Source organism: Acomys minous, assembly GCF_964271855.1.
Source record: "Acomys minous genome assembly, chromosome: 10".
NCBI classification, from domain to species: domain Eukaryota; kingdom Metazoa; phylum Chordata; class Mammalia; order Rodentia; family Muridae; genus Acomys; species Acomys minous.
The window spans coordinates 88,891,807-88,905,355 of record NC_140491.1 but is presented as its reverse complement, the minus strand read 5'-3'; the positions used below and the strand labels follow the sequence as shown (position 1 = coordinate 88,905,355).

Genomic DNA, 13,549 nt, shown 5'->3' with positions numbered 1-13,549 from the left:
TCGCTGCCTTTGGAACTGGGCAATACGGTATTCTCTAAAATAGAACGAGTATGCTGGTGATCTGATCAGCGTGCGGCCGGGGGTCGGGGGTGGGGGGAGCTTCATAGAAACAAACTGCAGGAGGAAGCAGAAGGTAGGAAGAAAAGGAGGCTGGCTTTTTCAGACGCCATTTCTCCTTACACAGAGGACTTTGCTTATCCTGCCAGCTACACATGACTGTTTAGGAATTTGGCAATTTTTTTTTCTCACTTCTCAGCAGCTTGATAATGAAACTTGGTTTCTGACTGGCGGCCTGGAACCTCACACGCATGACCCCAGTTTGACCTGGGCCATGGGGCCTTGTGCAAAGATCTCAGTCAAACCCAGTGGCCTACGTATTTATTTTTTGAAATAAAATCTCACTGTGTTGCCCAGGCTGGCCAAGAGTCACTGGGGGCCACGAGATCCTCCTGCCTCAGACTCCTGAGTAGCTGCCACCATAGCTGGTTCATGTCCTGTAATGTCACTTAACAGCCCTTTTACACAGTATTGCAACGAATATTTATATTTTCCATTTATACATACGACTCCAAGACACACTCTTCTCTAGAGCAAATTTTCTTCAAGTAGACTATCTTGGTTGTTTTTGCTTAATTACCTCTAAATTATACTAGTTTAAATTCTAGCTCAAAGGTTTAGGGGCTGGGGAAGGTTGAGTGTAGATGTGTGTGTGTTGTGTGTGACTGTGTTGTGCACATGTGTATGTGTAGATGTTCATGTGTGTGGGCACCCGTGCATGTAAGTGTATGTTCACATCTGTGTGGGCACCCATACATGTAAGTGTATGTTCACATGTGTGTGGGTACCCATGCATGTAAGTATATGCTTACATGTGTGTGGGTACCCATGCATGTAAGTGTATGTTCACATGTGTGTGGGTACCCATGCATGTAAGTATATGTTCACATGTGTGTGGGTACCCATACATGTAAGTGTATGTTCACATGTGTGTGGGTACCCATGCAGGTTCTCAGGTGCTTTACTCTGTGGAGGCAGAGGTTAAAGTTGGTGTCTTCCTTGGTTGTTTTATTTACTGAGCTAAAGTCTTTCACTGGGCTTGGATGTCACTGATTTGGCTACTCTATCTAACCAGCTGGCTTGGGGATCCCTTCTCTCTGCCTCTAGGGCACTGAAGTTACAGTTGGGGGTCACCGTACCTGCCAGGCTATTATGTGGATGCTAGGATCAATACTCCAACCCTCATACTTGCTATTACATGCATTCACCCACTGGGCCATCTTCCCAGGACTTAGCTTATGGTTGGACTTTATTAATCTAATAGATGAAATATTACATTTTAATTTACATTAGCTAGGAAAGATGTTAAACATTTTTTCTAAGACAAGATGTCACCCAGCCCATCTTTAAACCCATGGTAATCCTCCTGCCTCAGCTTTTCAAGTATTGACATTACATGCTCCACCACACAGTCTCAGTACCTACTCACTTCCTGTCTTTGTCCCTTTCTCCTGTGGGGACTGAAGAGGCTGGCTGTCCTTCTACTTGTGTTAATATGTCAGGGCTCACCGACTATAAAGGGCAGCAAAGCTTAGGTCAATTGTGTGACTATTTTTTCTTTTTGCTGTTTTAATTTTGATTATTATATTTCCTCAGAGAAATATTTAACTCTTTAATAGTCAGATTTATCAATCATTTTAAAGAGTTCTTTAAGCTTGGGTGTTTTACTTAAGTATTTTAGGCATGGTTTCTGTCTTTCTCTCTCTCTCTCTCTCTCTCTCTCTCTCTCTCTCTCTCTCTCTCTCTCTCTCTCTCTCTCTCTCATCTATCTATCTATGTGTGTGTTGCCTTTAAATCTCGCCTTCTGAATGTATTTGTTTCTGTGCTTGTTTGTTTGTTTGTTTGATAAAGCTGATCTTGGTGTATGGTCCAGGCCAGCTTCAGACTTGAAATCCTCCTGCCTGCACGTCACGCACACTGGGATTACAGGTGTGTGCCACCACACACAGCTGAAACGGGTGATGTGCTCTGAGAAGTGAGGTTGGAATCTCTCATCGTTGCCACTATGGTTACTGCACAGTCCCTCTTTCCTCCTTGGTTTGGTATGTTTGCTGTGCCACTTTGCCAGACAGGGGCTGATTTATGGATTCTGGGCTGCTGCTTCTTCTCTCCCTGCCAGGGCTGATCATTTTTATTTCCGTATTTTTAGCGTATTACTATCTGTTCAGTGAGGGTTTTTTTTTTCCCTATCTAATTCTTTTAATACTTTTGTTTCCTGAGCAACTCCTGAATATTGATTTATTTTTGGTTAACTTCCACATCATGTGTTAACACGGGTTCTACTTTTCACCATTCTTTTCCACACAATGTCTCTCAGCATGTGCAAGTAGGGTATAACCGCCCCCTAGATGGAGTCTAGGCAGTATTGGAACTCCATGAAAGGTCTCTGCCTCTCTTGAAGCCACCTTCTTTGACCTTTGATGTACCAATTCTACCTTATGGGGGCGGCTCCTGGCTGCCATTAAAGCCAGGGCAGCTCCCCAGCCTGAGGTAAGGCTTGAGTCTATTTCCATTTACCTTCAGCCACCTCAGGGCTGATTTTGGAAGAGGGTGAGGTGCTAGGGTAAAATCCAGAGCCTTATGAATGCCAAGCACACAGCATCCATTGAACTGATGGCCTAGACCACTGCGCTTGTATTCATCATGAAATGTCCTCCGTGGGGCAGGATTTCCAGGTCTGTTCGCTGTCTGTGCTCCATTTTCTCACTAGAAACTTTGATTGGTGGAAAGACCATTCCAGGGAATTGTCAAGAAGAGTTTTTCACCAGCCAGTTTGCTAAGCTACAGAAACAGCATGTTGATGGTTCAAGCCTTTTCTCCCCTCCTCCTCTCTTAAAGCAGGGTATGTTCGTTCTTGCTTTATCTGACAGAGGAAAAGTCTTCTTTTTTGAAGACACAGTGATTGCCCTAAGGTAAAGCATACCTGTTGCTGCTATGACTGTTAAGGAACTAGGTTCCGGTGTGAAGGGGGATTGCTGGGCCACTCTGTGAACTACTCTGGGGGAACAGGTGAAAAATGCCCAGTGCCACTCACCTGCTTTCCAGAAGATCAGACAAGTCCATATTTATAAGAAACAGATGCCTGAGCCTCGGGCAGCATGCCTTGTCCCCGCCCCCAGGGTAGGATTTCCTCATTGATGGCTCTGCTGAAACCTGATTGGTGGAGCTTGAGGTCCCATCCTTGAATGGAGACTTCCTGCTGAAGCTAATGCTTCTAGGGGTCTGCATTGGGATCAGCCAGGTGGGCAGCCCTGGTACTCACTGCTGTCCCATGCACGTGCTGTTCACAAGCTGTCAGGGAGCTGCTGACCAGGCCGCTTCCTGGAGTGGCTGCTGAGTGACTAGCTAAAATGGCTGCTTGGGGCTACTATAGCAGCTCTCTTCCCTTTTTGAGCACAACCTTGTTTCTCAGTCTCGGTCTCATCACTCCTACAAGTTCTTGTTGAATGCATAGAGCCTTTCAACGTTTGTTTCTGTTCCATGCCACAGGTTTCTCTTGTAGTGATTGATTGAGCAACACACGCGCTCACACACACACACACACACACACACACACACACACACACACACACACACTGACTGACTATCAAATACATTTTATCCATATAAAGCAACTTTTTTTTTGGTTCTTTTCCCAATTTTCATGTTAAGTTGGTTCAGTCTGTTACCAGTCCTGCCCTCAAAGTGTATGTATCCCTTTTCCCCTCTTTGAATTGTGGAACCAATAAGGAGAGGAAACCATCTGAGTTGTAAAAGAGACATTGATTCTTGGCTGAGAACAGAAGTGTGAAATAATCGCCTCAAACTGACGTTTCAACCCCCTGTGGATCACAAAATTACAGACCAGAGGTGAGAGGGAATGAGGATGTGAGTGGCTTGTTGTTAGCCTGATGGGATTTGGGATCACTATGGAGACAAGGCTTTGGGTGTGGCTGTGAGGAAGTTTCTAGATTGGGTTAAGGGAAGACCCACCCTGAATATGAGTGGCACTATTCATAGGTTATGGTCCCAGCTGTGGTCCCTGCTAAATAAAAAGGAGAAGATGCCCTGGGCTGCACTCCCCACCTCTCTGTGCTCCGTGGCTGTGGATGTCAGGCCAGCAGCTGCCTGGTGCTCCTGCCACTGTGCCTTCCCCCAACACCTCATGGCTATATGCTCAAGCTGCTGCCCTGCCAGCCATAAGATGTCCTTCTCTCCTTAGGCCGCTTTTATCTCAGCAGTGAGAAAAGTCGCTAACCCAGAGGGGAATGACTGGCTAATAAGGGGGAGGAATATTCATGTCACTTCTGGGAATAGGTGGATTGGGCGGGGTTGCCTTCTGTGCTTTTTTTTTCCTCCCTGTCTTTTCCTGGTTCTTTCCAGTGGCTTCCATGACAACTGTCAGCTGTCACAGAACTGGAGGGTTTGTCACACAATTGGAATTATAATGAAGCCAGAGGTCATCTAGTAGTCAACTCTGGCAGCTTTTTTTTTTTTTTAAAGAAAGAATCAGCTTTGTTCACTTCACCTGAAGAGGGAGTTTTGGCCTGTAGGAATCTAGTCACGTGACTGAAGTAGGGCATTGCTTCATCTTGATTGTCTAGGCTGGGCTTGGGGTCACAAGGCCATTATGAAAGCCCCTGCTGCGTGGTTAAACCTGCCAACCTGCTGGCTCACACCTCAGCTTCTTCTTTCCCAGATGCCTAAAAGGCCACAGAGGCGTCCCCTCCTCCCCTCCCCTCGGTCGTCGCTCCCCCTGGACCTGTGTGGTCAGTTCAGGTTCTTGCGTTTGCTCCAATGATGGGCATCATCAAACTGTCAATCCAAGGAAGCATCATCTGAAATCAGGGAAGCTGCAGTACTGACCAAACTGGGTCAACCAACCTTATAAGTGATTATTTTTCCTTTTAAATAATGTACGTAAAACCGTGATTAAAGTCTCCGCTACTTTGTATTTCACAATTGAAAAAAATAAGACAAATATTGTGCTTTGCTTATTTCTAGAATGTGTATTTACAGCAAATCTCTATCTAATTTTAGTGTAATTATCAAGAGTAATGCATGAGGGTATAGTGTGAACACTGTGGGGAAATTATCATTTAAGTGACAATGAGAACCTGCCAGCTGGGATGGTATATACCTGTAATCGCAGTCCTTAGGAGCATGTCAGGAGGTTGCAAGTTTGAAGACAATTAGGGCAACATACCAAGTTCTGAGCTACATAGAAAGCTGTTGTTTCTCCCCCCCCAAAAAGCAAGCTGAGTCTGATAACACATACCAGTAATCACAGTAAGAGGCTGAGGCAGGAAAATTTTTAGTTCCAGGCTACTTTGGGCAACATAATATTGAGAACGTGTCTGAAACCGGAGACTGGAGACACAGCTCATAGTAGGGGGACCTTCCTGGCATCCCCATGGCCCTGGGCTTTGTCCCAGAGGACATGGTACTATCATGGTTATCTTAGACTCATCTGCTGATATCTAAAATGCTAAGTTATCTTTAAAATAGAGATTAATGAAATCCACAAGTTGAAATTTTGGCAGTCTAACTAGAGTCATGGAACGGAGACAAGATGAGTTTGATGGGAGGGTTTGTGTCTTTCCACAAAGTTGAGGCCCTGGGGTACCAGGCACAGAACTTAAACACAGCTAGGACCCTGACAGCCTGGGCACCCTGGCAAGGATCCATGGACCTGACTTGGGATGGAGATGGGAGAGAAGAAAAAAGCATCAGCAAGAAAGAAAGGGAGACAACCTACAAAGATAGAGGTTATCTAACACTTTTATGTATTTTGTCCTGGAATGGTCCAGACACTCCTATCCTGGGAGATCCAGGGGAGTCGCCAGGAAAAGACAGTGCTCCTTCTGCAGCACGGCAAAGGATGTTGCAGAGCTACTGCAAGCTCAGTGGAGCATGGCAGACTCAATTTGTGGTCTAAGACCATCCTAGTGGTGCAAAGGCCACTAGAAAAAAAATGCTAATATTTACTAAATTGGAGATTCACTTGTCTGACGTCAGACAGGAAACTGACATGTTGAGTGTCTCCTATGCTTACCACAATATGGCGGCCCTCAGTTACATGTGGAAAAGCTTAATAATGGCTTTTCTCTCACCCAGTGGCCCCGATAGTACCAGGTGAATGGCTGGTATCCATGAGTGGACAGCTGGACTGGTTACTGGGTAATGAGGATTGAAAAACTATGAAGGCCTGAAGGCAACGATAGCAAGACTCCATTCTGCTGTCGTTGTGTTTTATAGCCAAGCATTTGTAGATGATCCCTTCTCCTTGCTTTAATATGATATATGTTACCTATAGCTAAGTACTAAAATTGCCCACAGAGGGAAACTTAATTTCACTTTAGAAGGATTAATAAGTAAGTGGGCTTCTGTGCCTGGAGATGGAGTGGAAAGAGCCTGAAAAATGGGCACGGGCTTCTTTTGAAGTGGTAGAAATATTCTAATATTAGAGTATGGTGAGGAATGATTTGCAAGTTCATCACGCCATTGGAATGTGGTGATTCGGGGCTGCTGAGATGACTCATCTGGTTAAACACTCGTAAGTCCAACAGCCTGAGCTCCATCCCTAGAACCCGTGTAAAGGTGGAAGAAAAGAAGCAACTCCACAAAGTTGTCCTGAACTTCCACAGTGTGCCATGCCTGTGTGTACCCCACCCACACATCTCACACACACACACACACACACACACACAGAGAGAGAGAGAGAGAGAGAGAGAGAGAGAGAGAGAGAGAGAGAGAGAGGAGCAGTGGTTTTAAATGGTTTAAAATGTATGATTTTATGGTGTGCAAGCTCTTTTTTATTTTGTATGTTCATGCGTGGGCTGTTTGGAGGTATGTATGAGGTGCACATAGCCATGAAAGCCAGAGGTAGTTGTGTCTCTTCTTTTCTGACTCTTCACATTATTATTTTTTTAAAGACAGGTCCTCTCGGTGAACCTCGAGCTCACCAGTGTGTAGAATGGCTGGCCAGCCTAGCCATTGAGCTAGAATGAGCTTTGGGGATGCTCCTATCCCTACGCCCTGGCAGCAAGTGTGAGCTGCTGAACCCAGATGTTTATGTGGCTTCTGGGGATTCAAACTCAGGTCCTCCTGCTTGAATGACAAAGAGTTTATGTACAGAGCTCCTCCCCAGTCCCCAAAGCTATTGAAAAAGTGAAAAATGAGCAAGGGAGAAGGGAGGAGGAGGAGGAGCAGGAGGAGGAGGAGGAAGAAGAAATAATATATTCTAGAACCCTGGGACAGCCAAAAATGTACTGTTGGAAAGTTGCCAGATCTTAAATTAAAGGGGTCAAAGATGAACTGTTTCCACTTCCTGAATTATTTCCTCCCCCCACCATGATGATAAAAATAAGATCTTCTATCTCAAATCAAACACCAGGAAACTCTGGCTTGTGTGTGATTATCCCTGTTGCAAAGGAAGGAAGTGGATTCAGAAGCTTCCAGCAGCTTGCCAAAGCCACAGCCAAAAAACCAGGATGACGTAAACTCCGTACTCTGGTACCTGAGGCAGCTCACCTGCCTCCACTGCATACCCTCTCTGTGAAGCCATCACTCCTCTCCTCCCTCCCCCCTCCCCCCAGTCTCCCTGGGGATAACACTTTTTTTAATGTATGTTTTTTATTAATTTATTCATATTACATCTCAGTTGTTAGCCCATCCCTTGTATCCTCCCATTCCTCCTTTCCTCCCACTTCCCCCTACTCCCCTCCCCTATGTCTGTGTCTGAGAGGGACCTCCTCCCCCTGTATATGCTCATAGGGTATCAAGTCTCTCCTTGGTGACCTATTGTCCTTCCTCTGAGTGCCACCAGGCATCTCCATCCAAGGGACATGTTCGAATATGGGGCACCAGAGTTTGTGTGAAAGTCAGATCTCCTTCTTCACTCAACAGTGGAGAATGTCCTGTCCATCGGCTAGTCTGGGTAGGGGTTCGAGGTTTACTGCCTATATTTTCCTTGGCTGTTGCCATAGTTTGCGGAGGACCCCAGGGCCCAGACTCGCCTGTAGTTTTCCAGGACCCGCTGGATCCTTCTATTTCCTCATTCTCCCAGGCTTCTCACACCGAAAGTCTCAATAGGATGTCCTCCCCTCTGACCCACTTTCCTGGTAGGTACAGTTTTTCATGGGGATGTACACCTTGGACTAGTGTCTCGATATAAGTGAGTATATACCATTTAGCTCTTTTTGCTTCTGTGTGAACTCACTCATTGTGACAATTTCTAGTTCAATCCATTTGTCCACAAATTTTGGAAATTCCTTGTTTTTAATAGCTGAGTAGTTTTCCATAGTGTAGATGTACCACAGTTTCTTTATCCATTCTTCTACTGAGGGACACGTAGGTTGTTTCCAAGTTCTGGCTATTATGAATAAGGCAGCTATGAACATGGTTGAGCATATGTCCCTGTTGTGTGGTAGTGCATCTTCTGGGTATATTCCAAGGAGTGGAATAACTGGGTCTTGAGGAAGCCCTATTCCCATTTTTCTGAGAAAGCGCCAGGTAGCTTTCCAAAGTGGTTGTACTAGTTTGCATTCCCACCAGCAATGAAGGAGTGTTCCTCTTTCTCCACACCCTCGCCAGCATGTGGTGTCAGTTGAGTTATTGATCTTAGCCATTCTGATGGGTGTAAGATGGAATCTCAGTGTCATTTTGATTTGCATTTCTCTGATGACTAAGGAAGTCGAGCATTTCTTTAAGTGTTTCTCAGCCATTTGATATTCCTCTGTTGAGAATTCTCTATTTAGTTCTGCGTCCCATTTTTCTATTGGGTTATTTGGTTTGGTGGTGTTTAGATCTTCACCAACCCTTCATCTGACAAAGGTCTAATATCCAAAATATATAAAGAACTCAAGAAATTAAACACCACCAAACCAAATAACCCTGGGGACAACACTTAAACATGCAAAACCGCTCATTTGACCTGTGTCCCTGTTTTAGATCATCTTATAAACTGCATAGATCAGTCCTCATACGTTCTATGAAATAACTCCCCAGTGTTTCTATCCGATGTTGCACTCAGAAAGGTTTTCAAGAAGGGTGAGGCCAGAATATTTCTTACAATATTGGACACGAAGAGAATTTGGTCTTTGTGGAAATAGAAAGGCTTGTTTCTTTCCACTAATGTTTGTGAAGGTGTGACTTTATTTCTTCATTTACTATTCATTTACTCAGAGGTGGGGGGGGTCTTGCTTTGTTGCCTAAGCTAGGTGATGGCTACTAGGCTGGCGTGATCCTCCTGCCTCCGCCTCCCTTGACACTGGGATTACAGATATTCACCACAGTGCTTGGTTAAGATGTATGCTTTTATGATGCTTTAAATGGCTTTACACACATGTATACGCACTCACACACACACACACACACACACACACACACACATGCACACACGCAGGCACACACTCATACTCTCCTCATTGGACACTCCAAGGCTGCAGTTGTTCTGTTGGTTCCCTGGAAGCTCTAAGGAAGTGAGTGTTTCTCACCCTTCCTATCGCTGCGACCCTTTAACACGGTTCCTCAGGTGGTGGCGCCTCCAACCATAAAATCATTTTGTTGTTACTTCATAACTAATTTTGCTACAGTTACGAATCATAATGTAAACATCTGATATGCAGGATATCTGATATGTGACTCCCCCCCATGAAAAGGTCTTTTGAACCCCCAAATGGGTCGTGACCCTCAGCTTGAGAGTCAACTGCTCTTAGGTGATGCCTACAGTGGTGCCTGCTTCGGAACCTTGGAGGGACTGGTCACTTCCATGCTTCTTGAAACTCTACAACACCTGCCACACAGTAGGACAACGAATTAGCTTTCCTCTCCCCATTTACTAGTGCTGGTACATCAGCTTTAAAAAAGAAAGAGTTAGGGGCTGGAGAGATGGCTCAGAGGTTCAGAGTACTGGCTGCTCTTCCAAAGGTCCTGAGTTCAATTCCCAGCAACCACATGGTGGCTCACAACCATCTATAATAAGATCTGGTGTCCTCTTCTGGCTCTGATATGTGGGCAGAACACTATGTATGTGTATATATACATATATATACATATATATATAATCTTTTTTTAAAAAGGAAAGAAAGAGTTAAGACAATCATTTTTCAACCCATGTACACATGTATAGTAGCTCATTTGGCGTGTAGCCCCATTTTAGATCACTTGAAAAATTGCGTATATCATGTCTCACCCATTTTTATAAAATGATTTTTTGGAGGATTTCAGGGAGAGGGGAGAATCTCATAGTGTAAATCAAACTATCCTGGAACTTGCTATGTAGTTCAGACTGGCCTCAATCTGCCAGCTTTTCTGCCTCAGCCTTCTATGTGGTGGAATTAGACGTGGGTGCCACCATATGGCAGGGTTAATCAAGTGTGCATTTCCAGCCTTACCCTTCTGTAACTACTGCTATTTCCTTTTTTGCTGCTTTTCTTATTTAAATAGTTAATCTGACCTCTGTGTACCCCCCCCCCCTTTCCTACCATCCCATTCTGACCAAGCCTCCTGTAGCTCCCTGCTATTTTTTTTTTTTTTTTTAAAGCTAGACCAGCCTAGGCATCTCCTCCTGGCCTCCTGGTAGCTGCCTTGCCCTTTGCTTTCTTCATTCATGAACATGCAAATTGGCTCCTCCCTCCCTCCCTCTCCCTCCCTCTCCCTCCCTCCCTCCGTCTCTCTCTCTCTCTCTTCCTTCTTTCCCCCCCTCTCTCCCTCCTTCCCTCCCTCCCTTCATCTCTTCTTCCCTCCTAGGACATGTTTATACTCTCTTTCAACCAGTTCACGTAAAAATTTAAAATTTAATAATAAAAAAGAAGCCAAATCAGTACCCAGCCAACTGAGCATGCCCTTCAGCCAAATCTAGGCTTTTGGTGGGGGCTTTTTCCCGACTCCCCAGCTTTGGGAGACAGCCATGGTACTTCTCCTGTCCAAGATGTGACACTGGACTAAATCCAGAATGCTTGTGGCACCAAAACAGTGGTTATGGCAGTGGGTATGGGGTGCTCTCAGGCTTAACAGCACTCTCAGCAACATAGGCAGAAACAGACATGACCATGCATTTGGCAATGTAGAGCTCACTCATTCATTCTGGAATGTTCGCACTCTTTTTCACATTTGGAAATGTGAACAGGAGTCCTTGAGTTAACTTTTTTTACACTTAGAAATGACTGAATGCCAGGACTGGAGGGTCGTTAAGGTAGCTTCAGGACAGAAACATCTCCTGGTGATGAGAAGGAATTGGTTGTCTTCCCCTCTGCTCCGGTAGGCAGCCTGCTATGCTGGGACCTACAGGCACTAGCCTTCGCCAGCGCATAAGCACAGAGGGCACCTCCTTCAAGGCTATGCTTTCTAGGCAGGCACTTTGTGGTTCATCTATTCAGAGCAGCCCATGCAACACACACCTTAGGAGGGCCCCGCCACAGCTCTACTCCAGCAAAGGATTGGCTAAGGCTAACTGCAAACTGTCTTCACTTATTTTATAAGTGTCTTTCTCTTTCTCTGAGTCTGGATTTCATGAAGGTATGCCTAAATTTGGGAAGATGTGTTCTGAAAGAGCTCCTTTTTTTTTTTTTGACAGATTTCAATGTAGCCCCCTTTTTAGACAATGGCTGAAAGTCATCTGGCTTTCTATCCCTTTTGTGGCTCCATATTTTTTTTCCCCTGTAGGTTTTCACTGAAGAATTTAATTATATTTTGGTTAACAAATGCACTTCCTCTATGAAGGGTACTCTGAAAAGTACTGTGTAAGCACATGGATTTGGACACATTACATTCATCATAACACATTTGCTACAGAATAAATACAATAAGGAAAACTGCTATTTCTCACACAAGCTATTTTACATGTATGTGAGTTGAAAATTTATTATAGCAACTCTTTTTTTTTTTTTAAGCCAACGTAGGCCTGGGCAAGCGCTAGTAAATGGAAACAGGAAAGCTAATTTATTATGTTTTCACTGTAGCAGGTCACGTAGCATTTTAATATTAAGTACAGCTAAGTGTGGGCTTCAAACCTGCCGAGTCTAGTAAAGGAATGGTTTCAGTCGTCTCGTCTAGCCCCATACCCTCGTGATATGGGTGAGGATCGGCTGCCCACTGGTTCTTTCTGCATTTTATACTCTGCAATAGCTAATATGTACTTTTCCAGAGGAAGAGACCAGACCCCAGCAATCTGAGGGCTGGGAAGTGCAGTGCAGAAGCAGCAGCCTCGCTGAAAGAACCTCTGGCTCCAAGTCAGGTATTCTCAGATGCCAGGAAATACATGCCTGCTAGGATTTCCTGGAGCGCTGAAATAATGCCTTCTGCTGATAAGCAAGCTGCCCCGAAGGCAGGCAGCAAACTCAAATAGCTGTCTCTAGGTTTTGGAAAACATCTCAAAGGACTAGTGCTCATCTGTTTGCCATTTCTTTCTTTAAAAACAAACCATAATATTTTGTCTGTTTGTTCTGTGGGCAGGGCAGTGTTCATACCACTGCATGCTTTTAGAGGCCAGAGGGCAGCGTGGTGGAGTCTGTTCTCTCCTCTTCCCTGTGGCTTCTGGGGCTCCAACTCAGACTGTCAGGCTCGGTAGCAAGTGCCTTATCCATTGAACCATCTCACCTACCAATTTGTCACCTCTTAAACTAATGTGGGCTCCTCTCTCTCTCTCTCTCTCTCTCTCTCTCTCTCTCTCTCTCTCTCTCTCTCTCTCTCTGTCTCTCTGTCTCTCTCTCTTCTGTGTCTCTCTGTCTCTGTCTCTCTGTGTCTCTCTGTGTCTCTGTCTCTGTCTCTGTCTCTGTCTCTCTCTCTCTCTCTCTCTCTCTCTCTCTCTCTCTCTCTCTCTCTTCTTCCCTCCCTCCCACTGGGAGTAGAACCCAGGGCCTTTACACGTGTGAGGCAAAGACTTTGCTACTAAGCTCTAACCCCAGCTCTTTATTTTACTTTTTATCTTGAGACCAGCTTTTACTAGAGTTACTCAAGCTGGCCTTGAATGCACTGTGTAGCGTAGGTGGGCCTCAGCCACCTGAGGAGGACTAAGGCCACTAGTGGGACTCTTGCCTTTATTTTATTTTGTTTTCGCACGTGTGCAGTAGATAGCAAATTCGCCACTGTGTGGCTAGATTTATGTTTTCCAAAACTGTCCGAGTAGGTTTTATCAGACGTGCCAAACGAATAACCAGTTCTCTCAGTACCTCTGCTGGGCAAGTGTCGTCACTATGGAAATACCAGCTTCTAACGCCAGCTCAAGGAAATGGTGGATTTCTGTTCCTTTTGGCGCTAAAGCCAAGCCTTCAGTGTTGAATTATGTATTGTGTGTAGTGGTGGTGGTGGCGGTGGCAGTGGTAGTGGTGGCGGTGGTGGCGTTGTTGTTGGGGTTTTGGGTTTAATTTGGTTTGGTTTGGTTTTGTAGGGTGAGGTAGATAATTTTGAAATAAGATCCTTCAGTTTTTATGTGTCCTTCTAGCATGAACATTAAGTGGCACTGGGCACTCCCCGGTCCTTTGGGGATATCACACAGGCTGGATGGTACTGC

General features: G+C 45.1%; 1 protein-coding gene across 4 annotated transcripts in view; it reads left to right on the top strand.

Annotated features, from left to right (window-relative positions):
- Window positions 1-13,549, top strand: part of CACNB4 (calcium voltage-gated channel auxiliary subunit beta 4) — a 259,198-nt gene that overhangs the window by 198,761 nt on the left and 46,888 nt on the right. The gene's annotated exons all lie outside the window — the stretch shown is intronic.